This window comes from Bison bison, unplaced genomic scaffold (genome assembly GCF_000754665.1).
Source record: "Bison bison bison isolate TAMUID 2011002044 unplaced genomic scaffold, Bison_UMD1.0 scf7180017864522, whole genome shotgun sequence".
NCBI lineage: Eukaryota > Metazoa > Chordata > Mammalia > Artiodactyla > Bovidae > Bison > Bison bison.
This window is the reverse complement of record NW_011495073.1, coordinates 1681646-1690499: the sequence shown is the minus strand read 5'-3', so window position 1 is coordinate 1690499 and position 8854 is coordinate 1681646. Positions and strand designations below refer to the sequence as shown.

At 38.0% G+C, this 8854-nt stretch overlaps 1 protein-coding gene across 1 annotated transcript in view; it reads right to left on the bottom strand.

The window, feature by feature from the left end:
• Positions 1 to 8854, bottom strand: part of VWC2 (von Willebrand factor C domain containing 2) — a 134096-nt gene that overhangs the window by 96330 nt on the left and 28912 nt on the right. The window lies entirely within an intron of this gene.

The following is an 8854-nucleotide window of genomic DNA, read 5'->3' as shown; positions in this document are numbered from 1 at the left end:
TTTAGATCTTTGGCCCATTTTTTGATTGGGTCATTTATTTTTCTAGAGTTGAGCTGTAGGAGTTGCTTGTATATTTTTGAGATTAGTTGTTTGTCGGTTGCTTCATTTGCTATTATTTTCTCCATTCTGAAGGCTGTCTTTTCACCTTGCTAATAGTTTCCTTTGATGTACAGAAGCTTTTAAGTTTAATTAGGTCCCATTTGTTTATTTTTTGCTTTTATTTCCAATATTCTGGGAGGTGGGTCATAGAGGATCCTGCTGTGATGTATGTTAGAGAGTGTTTTGCCTATGTTCTCCTCTAGGAGTTTTATAGTTTCTGGTCTTACATTGAGATCTTTAATCCATTTTGAGTTTATTTTTGTATATGGTGTTACAAAGTGTTCTAGTTTCATTCTTTTACAAGTGGTTGACCAGATTTCCCAGCACCACTTGTTAAAGAGATTGTCTTTAATCCATTGTATATTCTTGCCTCCTTTGTCAAAGATAAGGTGTCCATATGTGCGTGGATTTATCTCTGGGCTTTCTATTTTGTTCCATTGATCTATATTTCTGTCTTTGTGCCAGTACCATACTGTCTTGATAACTGTGGCTTTGTAGTAGAGCCTGAAGTCAGGTAGGTTGATTCCTCCAGTTCCATTTTTCTTTCTCAAGATTGCTTTGGCTATTCGAGGTTTTTTGTATTTCCATACAAATTGTGAAATTATTTGTTCTAGCTCTGTGAAGAATACTGTTGGTAGCTTGATAGGGATTGCATTGAATCTATAAATTGCTTTGGGTAGTATACTCATTTTCACTATATTGATTCTTCCAATCCATGAACATGGTATATTTCTCCATCTATTAGTGTCCTCTTTGATTTCTTTCACCAGTGTTTTATAGTTTTCTATATATAGGTCTTTAGTTTCTTTAGGTAGATATATTCCTAAGTATTTTATCCTTGATTTCTTTTAATAGACCCTGATGGGGAAAGATTGAAGGTGGGAGAAGGGGATGACAGAGGATAAGATGGTTGGATGGCATCACCGATTCAATCAACATGAGTTGGAGTAGACTCCAGGAGTTGGTGATGGACAGGAAGGCCTGGCATGCTTCAGTCCATGGGGTCGCAAAGAGTCGGACACGACTGAGAGACTGAACTGAATATTCTACTGCATGGAAATAAACACATGCTGTTTATCTATTCACCACTGCAGGACATTTGGATTATTTTCATTTTTTCGGCTATGAAGGATAATCCTGTCATGAATATTTATCTTACACCTTTGCATAGACATATGTTTCATTTTCTGGGATTGAATTCCAGGATGGAATTGCTAGGACAGATATTAAGTTTTCCCTTCACTTTTTTTTTTTCCTTCTCTTTTGGCCGCATCACGAGGCCTATGGGATCTTAGTTCCCTGACCAGGGATTGAACCTGGGCCCTGGCAGTGAAAGCTCTGAGTGCTAACCACTGGACTGCCAAGGAATTCACTTGCTTCACTTTTTAAGAAAATGCCAAACTGTTTTTCAAAGTGTATGGACTAGTCCCACCAACAATGTGTTCTAGTTGCTGAGTCTAGTTTCTCCACATCTTCCACATCTTTGCCAAGCCTGGTATTGTCTTTATTAGTATTATTAAAACCATTCTAGTGGGGTATACTGGTATCTCACCGTGACTTTAATTTTTATTTCCCTAAGGACTAAGGAGGTTGAGAATATTTTTATGTGCTTATTTACATTTGTTTATCTTCTTTGCTGAACTATCTGTTCAAATACTCTGCTCAATTTTTATTGGGTTGTTTATGCCATTGTGTTATATGAGTTCTTTATACACAATGGACAAAAGACTTTTATCAGATATATAATTTGTAAACATTTTCTCACAGTCTATAGCTTATATTTTCACTTTTGTAATCATATGTTCTGAAATATGGAAACTTCTCATTTCTATGGCATTCAATTTATCAGTTTTTCCCCCTTTTATGGATTATGGTTTTGGTGTTGAATCTAAGAACTCTTTACCCAACTAAAGGTCATGACGATGTTTTATTTGTTATTATATAAAAATTACATAGTTTAAAGCCTTACATTTAATTCTGTGATTCATTTTGAGTTAATGCTTGTATGTGGAGTGATCTAAGCAAGGATCTTAGTTATTTTTCTTTCTTTTTACACAAGGGTATGTAATAGCTCTAGCCCCATTTGTTGAAAAGACTTTCATTTTTTCCCCACTGAAAGTGCCTTTGTATGTTGGTGGAAAATAAACACATAAGGATTTATATTCTGGACTTACTTCTAGACTTTCAATTCTGTTTCATTACAGCATGTCTATGCTTGTACTAACATCACAGTTTTCGATTATTAAGACTTTAGAGTATGTTATGAAGTTGGAGTGCACCAACTCTTCAATTTTGTTATTTTCCAAATTGTTTTGTCTATCCTTTATGATCCATAGGAATTTTAAGATCCCCTTTTCAATTTTTGACTCAAAAAGTATGCTGGGATTTGTACAGAATTTCATTGAATTTATAGATCAATTTTGGAAGAACTGCAATCTTGATGATGTTGAGACTTCTATTCATAAAATGTCTCTCCATTTATTTATATCTCCTTTCTTTCCGTAATAATGTGTAGCTTTCAGTGTACAAATCTTGCACATTTGTTGTTAAATTTATTCCTTAGTATTCTACTGTTTTTGATTCTATTGCAAATAGAACTATTTTCTGTTTCATTTTTACTGTCTATTGCTAGTGGTTCACTGCTTGCTACCCAAAAATAGACTTTTTATACATTAATCTGATGTTATTCTTCATTAGTTCTAATAGTTGTGTGTGTGTGTGTGTGTGTATACTTTGGAATTTTTCAAATGCAGAATCATGACATGTCAGAGTAAAAGCAACTTACCCCTTAATGTATTCTATCATTATTTTCTTCTTTTTTTCACCATCATGTAGAATATCCACTACAGTAATGGATACAAGTAGCAAAAGTGGATAATCTTGCCTTTTCCCTGATCTTACTGACACAGCATCTAGCCTTTACTATTATGCATGACGTTACCTATGGCTATGGATTATTCTCTGGTGGCTCAGAGGGTAAAGAATCTGCCTACAGTGCAGGAGACCTGGGTTTGATCCCTGGCTTGGGAAGATCCCCTGGAGAAGGGAATGGCTACCCACTCTGGTATTGTTGCCTGGAGAATTCCATGGACAGAGGAGCCTGGTGGGCTACAGTCTATGGGGTCTCAAAAAGTCAGACACAACTGGGCAACTAACACTTTACTTTGCATAGATTATTCTTAGCTGCACTGTGTCAGGATGAGACATTTCACTTTTTCTATTTTGTTGGGAGCTTTAATCATCAGTGAGTGATGAATATTGTCAAATACTTTTCCTTCATTTTTGACGTAATTATTTTTTATTCTTCATCTTTTTGATAATACGTATATTACCTTGCAATCTGGGGATAAATTTCACCTGGTTATACTGTATAATCCTTTTTATGGTGCTGAATTCAGATTGTCAATATTTTGTTAAGGAGTTTTCCACCTATAATCACAGAAAAAAATGATCTGTAGTTGTGTTTTCTGTGTGATGTCCTTGCTTTGCTTTAGTAATAGGGCCACAAGAATTCTCATTTTAAAAATTTGTTTTTCACTGTGCTGCATCTTCATCACTGTGCATGGGCTTTCTCTAGTTGCAGTGAGCAGGGGCTACTCTCAAGCTGCAGCATGGCAGCTTCTCATTGTGGTAGCTCCTCTTGTAGAGCATGGGCCCTGGAGCATGTAGGCTCAGCGGTGGTGGCACGTGGGCTCTGTTGTCCCATAGCATGTGGAATCTTCCCAGGTCAGGGCTCAAACCCATGTCCCCTGCATTGGCAGGCAGATTCTCAGCCACTGGACCACCAGGGTCAACCACCTTGTCGATTTTCTTAGTGATTTTTCTAAGCATTAAAATATGCATCTTAATTTATCATTACCTACTCCAGATTAACACTAGCTTAATTTCACTAAAATAGGAAATTCAATTTACTTTTCTCTTGTGACTCTGCACCAAGAACATATCCTATTACAGAGTGTTATGAAAATAGTGGTGAGTAGCAGCATTCTAGTATGTAAAACTCAGTGAGAAAACTTGTTTGTATGATTCGTGGAACTAGAAGAAGAACACTGAGGTCCACAGAGTGGGAATTCCTTTAAATTTTTCTCTCTCTACTCTTCGTCCCTACTTTTCCATCTCTCTGTTTTGATGTGTTAGAATGGTTTATTCATTTGTCAGATATATGTATTGCATATTTTCCCCAACATGTGGGCTGCTTTGCACTGGTGTAATAGTGTTGTTTGATGAATAGAGGTTCTTAATGTTAATAAAATTCAACTTATCAATTCTTTCCATATGATAAGTCTTTTAAGAATCTTTTAAAATTCAACTTTGCCAAATCAAAATTATAAAGATGTTCTCTGTTTTCCTCTGAAAGCATTATTTTAAATTTCATATTTAAATCTGTAATACATTTGGAATTGATTTTTTGGTACTATGTGAGGAAGGAGTCAAGATACCTTTATCTCCAGACTGCTATCCAACTCATCTAGTACCATTTACTGGAAAGATCACACCCTCCCCTGTGCCACAGGATCAGCGTGATCATGCATCTGGTGATCTTTTATGCCTGAGTCTTTTCTGACTCTATTCTGTTCCCATTTGCCAGTTTTTTGATCTTTGAGACAATACCACAGCGTGTTCATCACTTTTATAGTGTAGATTTTACAGCTCCGTTATTCTTCTTCAGTATTTCACTGGCTAGCTTTCAACTTCTGTATTTCCATGTAGATTTTAAAACTTGGTAATTTGCACATAAAAGTCATTGTGTTTATTTTTTATTGGCATTATGCTGAATACATAGATTTTGTTTATTTAACAGAATAATTTGAGGCTGCCAACATCTTTACTTTACTGAGTTTTCTGATTATTATATTGTCTATCCTTCCATTTACTGAGGATTTCTTTAATTTTTCTCAATAAAGCTTTAAGATTTTTAAGTGTGGCAATCTTGCCCAAGTTTGTTATATTTACTTCTAATTATTTGATATGTATGATGTTATTTGAAAGAGTAGTTTTTTAATTCATTTATATTTGTTTGTTGCTGGTATCTAGACATAATAGCTGATTTTTACATACCAATTTTATAAAAGAAACAGTATAATCAAGTATTAATTCTGATACTCATAGTTTCCTTTATTTTTTATGGACAAAATTGTAGTATCTTAAGCAATGACCAAGTGTTTCCATGAGATAGGTACTATTTCTTTGGTAAAAATTTTAGAAAAGTATAATGTTGAAGCCACGTGGGAATGGTCTTTTCCTTATGAGAAGGATGTCTCGCACACACACACACACACATCATTCGATGCTGTGCAACTCACAACATGTGGTTTAATTATGATCTTATCCTGCTGTCTGAAATACACAAGGGAAAAAAACAAAATCCAACTGTGTCTAATTCTTAGTGCCTCTCACATGTTTTCCAAGAAAGTGTGTCTAGTAATGTGAAATCTCTGTATTTATCTTAAAAGTTTTGTAAAAACTGTCCTTTTCCTCTAAAAAATAGCCGTCCTCATTCTCTGGTGGAAATAAAGCTGTAAATAACTAACATCAAGTAGCAGTGAATACTCCAGGGGGATACACAATCCCTGTGAATTGTGCTTTTGGTGTACATATTTCCCCTCAGGTATAACATTCCACATTGGAGAACCAGAGTTAGTCCCAACAAGACTCTCCCATTTCAAGGCCAACACCCTACATCCGTCAGCTTTCTCCTCTGAGTACTCAGAGTAAGGAAACGTGCACACACGCAGGACGGAGCTTGAAGGGAATGTGTGTGGTGGGTGTGAGCTGCATGAGGCGCACGAGTGCCAGGGAGAACTCGGAATCCTGAAAGTCATCAGAACACTCCCTGTATCGCCAAAAAAATCCGAAAACCAGCCCCACACAAACCACCATTTTATCAGAGAACATCCTCGGGAGATTAATCTATACAAGACAACAACGTGAATGTTTTAAGTCGCATGTAATTTGTGATCATTTATTTATATTCCAGGCATTCTTGATTTCAAACTTCTGCACCTTTGATGCAAGTGATTTTGGCAGCTTGCAACTGAACTGTTATTATGCTTCTGTTGGGAGAAGGAGTTAGTTAATGCCACAGGTTAAAACATTAGAGTGTGAAAGTGAAGACTGATTTCCCAAGATCAGGAGTTAAAACCTTCATGTTCCACCCAAGCTAAGTCTATCCAAGCATGTAATTTTATATAAGGCATCACTTCTGATGTCCTGTAATCTGTAACCTATCAGATGTGTAACTTTTTGTTATGAAGATACTGATTTTTGTGTGCAGCTATAGGGACAGACCGCCATAAATTATTCACTGATCTCAACAGCTATTACAGGACTTTCATATCTGGGAGAAACTGTTCTCATTTTTCAAGCAAAATTTTCACTAAGAATTCCAGGCACCATCTGCCCTGTCAAGGTCAAAATACCCTACACCTAAAGAGACAGATGAAAACCAGATTATATCTAGTGAATATGTTATAACAAAACTTAAAGAGAACTTACATGATTAGACACATTTAAATTTATTTATGGGTCCATATCTGAAAGTAAAAAGTTTTTTTTATATAATTGGATCAAACCTTTGAATACAAATCCTTTTTTAATAATCCTTCTTAATCTAGCTTTTTAAAAAACATATTCATCCTCCTTCTAAGAGTCTCTAAGATAATACTCACCAAATCCTGCCTTATTTCTTCTTATGCTGTCTCTCAAAGTTAGAGGCAGAGCGTTTAGAAGTTTGACTTCAGAACAACCATCTTCTCTCCCCTCAAAACATCAGTACAATATTAAAACATCCCGTGAGTCTCTGGTCAGACCTTATTTATACAGAATTTACTTTTGAACATTGTTTGCTTATCCAAAAAATAAAATTATGTCTTAATAATAAAAACTGAACCAAACAGAAATAAGTGACTTTAAATCTTCATAACATTTCAACATATTCACACAAGATAAAGAATTAATTCAAAGAATTTCTAACTCTATACTGTAACTGGGATATATCTTCAGGGCAAAAAGAACTGCAAAAAAATCATGAACTTTGCCCAGTAGGTTTCATGTTGATTGTGGTACAAACAGAAGATATCCTGCGTGTTTTATGGAAAAGAACAACTAAGCAAATATATTGATAATATTGAGTTATATACAGAGATGGGGACAAAGATAGAGATCAAAAGACATAAAGCAAACAAAACAGGGAAATTTGAACAATGGGTATAGATAGTGAAGGGTATATCTCTGTTCCTTGTGCTATTTATCAATATTCTGTAGGTTTGAAATTTTTATAAAGCTTTTGGGGTTGAAAAAATCCTCAAGGATGCAAGTCACGTTTTCCTATCTTTTGTAAACATTGAGATGAGGACTCCCTGACTGTCTAAGGCCAAAACTTTGTTTTTTTATCATAACTGACAAGTGAGACACAGTATCTTGGATACTTAGGACGCCAACTATTTGAGCCACTTGTATTGAAGCTATTCACTAAATACTGTTGACTCGGGAAGAGGCGGAACCAGGCCGCCAAGCTCAGCGCACTGCAGCCTGGACCTCAAAGGTCCTGGTCCCAAACCTACGCAGTTACCAGCTCCCCCTTCTCCAGGCTCCCTTCTCTCCACAGCCCACTGAGATGCTGCCGCATCCTGCTTCCACAGAAACTTCACCTCCTCTCCTACTGACTTCTTTCAAGAATCTAAAAATCTCCCGTGGTGACATCTGGCTGTCTGTGTGTGCCTGGAGGTGTCTGTGGCACCTCACTGCCACACAACAGCGATGGGCATTATGGCAGAATCTCAGAATGACCTCAGACACTAGTAACAGCCCGCGTAACCATCCGCCACTGACAAGGCCCACATCTCCTGGCTTGATGTCCAGCAACTCCACAGCTGACAAGCTGGTAACCTCACAAGTAAGCTCATCACTTCTTTGACACACTCTGGCCATGGGAGAGTTGCTTTCATCTTTCTGAGACACCCTGCTCTGGCCTCATCTTGCATCATGGCCTTGGGGCCACACAGAGGCGGCCCAACACCCTCCCAAGGCAGGACCCCCCTGTACCTGAAGATGCGCTTGCGTGACCAGAGTCAACTCTCTTCCAAGCGCTTCATCCATCCACCCACCTGGGTCACAGTTGTTCAACCCCCCTCCTGAAGAACCCACTCTCATCAACACCCCCATAAGTGGTGCCCAGACAGGCTCAGAGCTCAGGTACAAAGTTTCCACCCTGCAGGTTGAGGAGACACTCTCCCTGGCTAACCACGTCCCTCCTGCCATTTCTCTTTGACAAAGCACAGGAGGCTTCCCATCTCCCCTGGCCTCTCACACGGAAGAAGAGAGGCTTCTTTCTCTTCCTGCCGAATTTGCTTAAGAAAAACATTCAACGATGTTCCACGTTTAATTCACTTAGTAATGAAAAGTAAATGAGCCCAACCGGCATGTTTGATTTGTGGCGGAAAGAGAGAAACTGCTTTGCAAGAACAAACAAAGTTAAATTAAAGTAAGCGACTCGCCCCGACAGTGGAAATTGAATTTTCCTCCAAAGAACTTAAACACCTTTAAAGCATGGAACTGATACCAATAAGAGGGCTGGCCTTACTGGAACCCAGCTCCCGAAGGTTCCCCGGAGCCCAGAGGGCAAGGACTCGCGTGCTAGGGCGTGGATGCAAATACCAAAACTCACAAGCGTCCCATCCTGCAGCCTGCTCTTCCCGTCCTGCATCTCATCGTGCCTCTCTTCCTGCGTCCATGGAAAGCGCTCGGGAACGCGTGC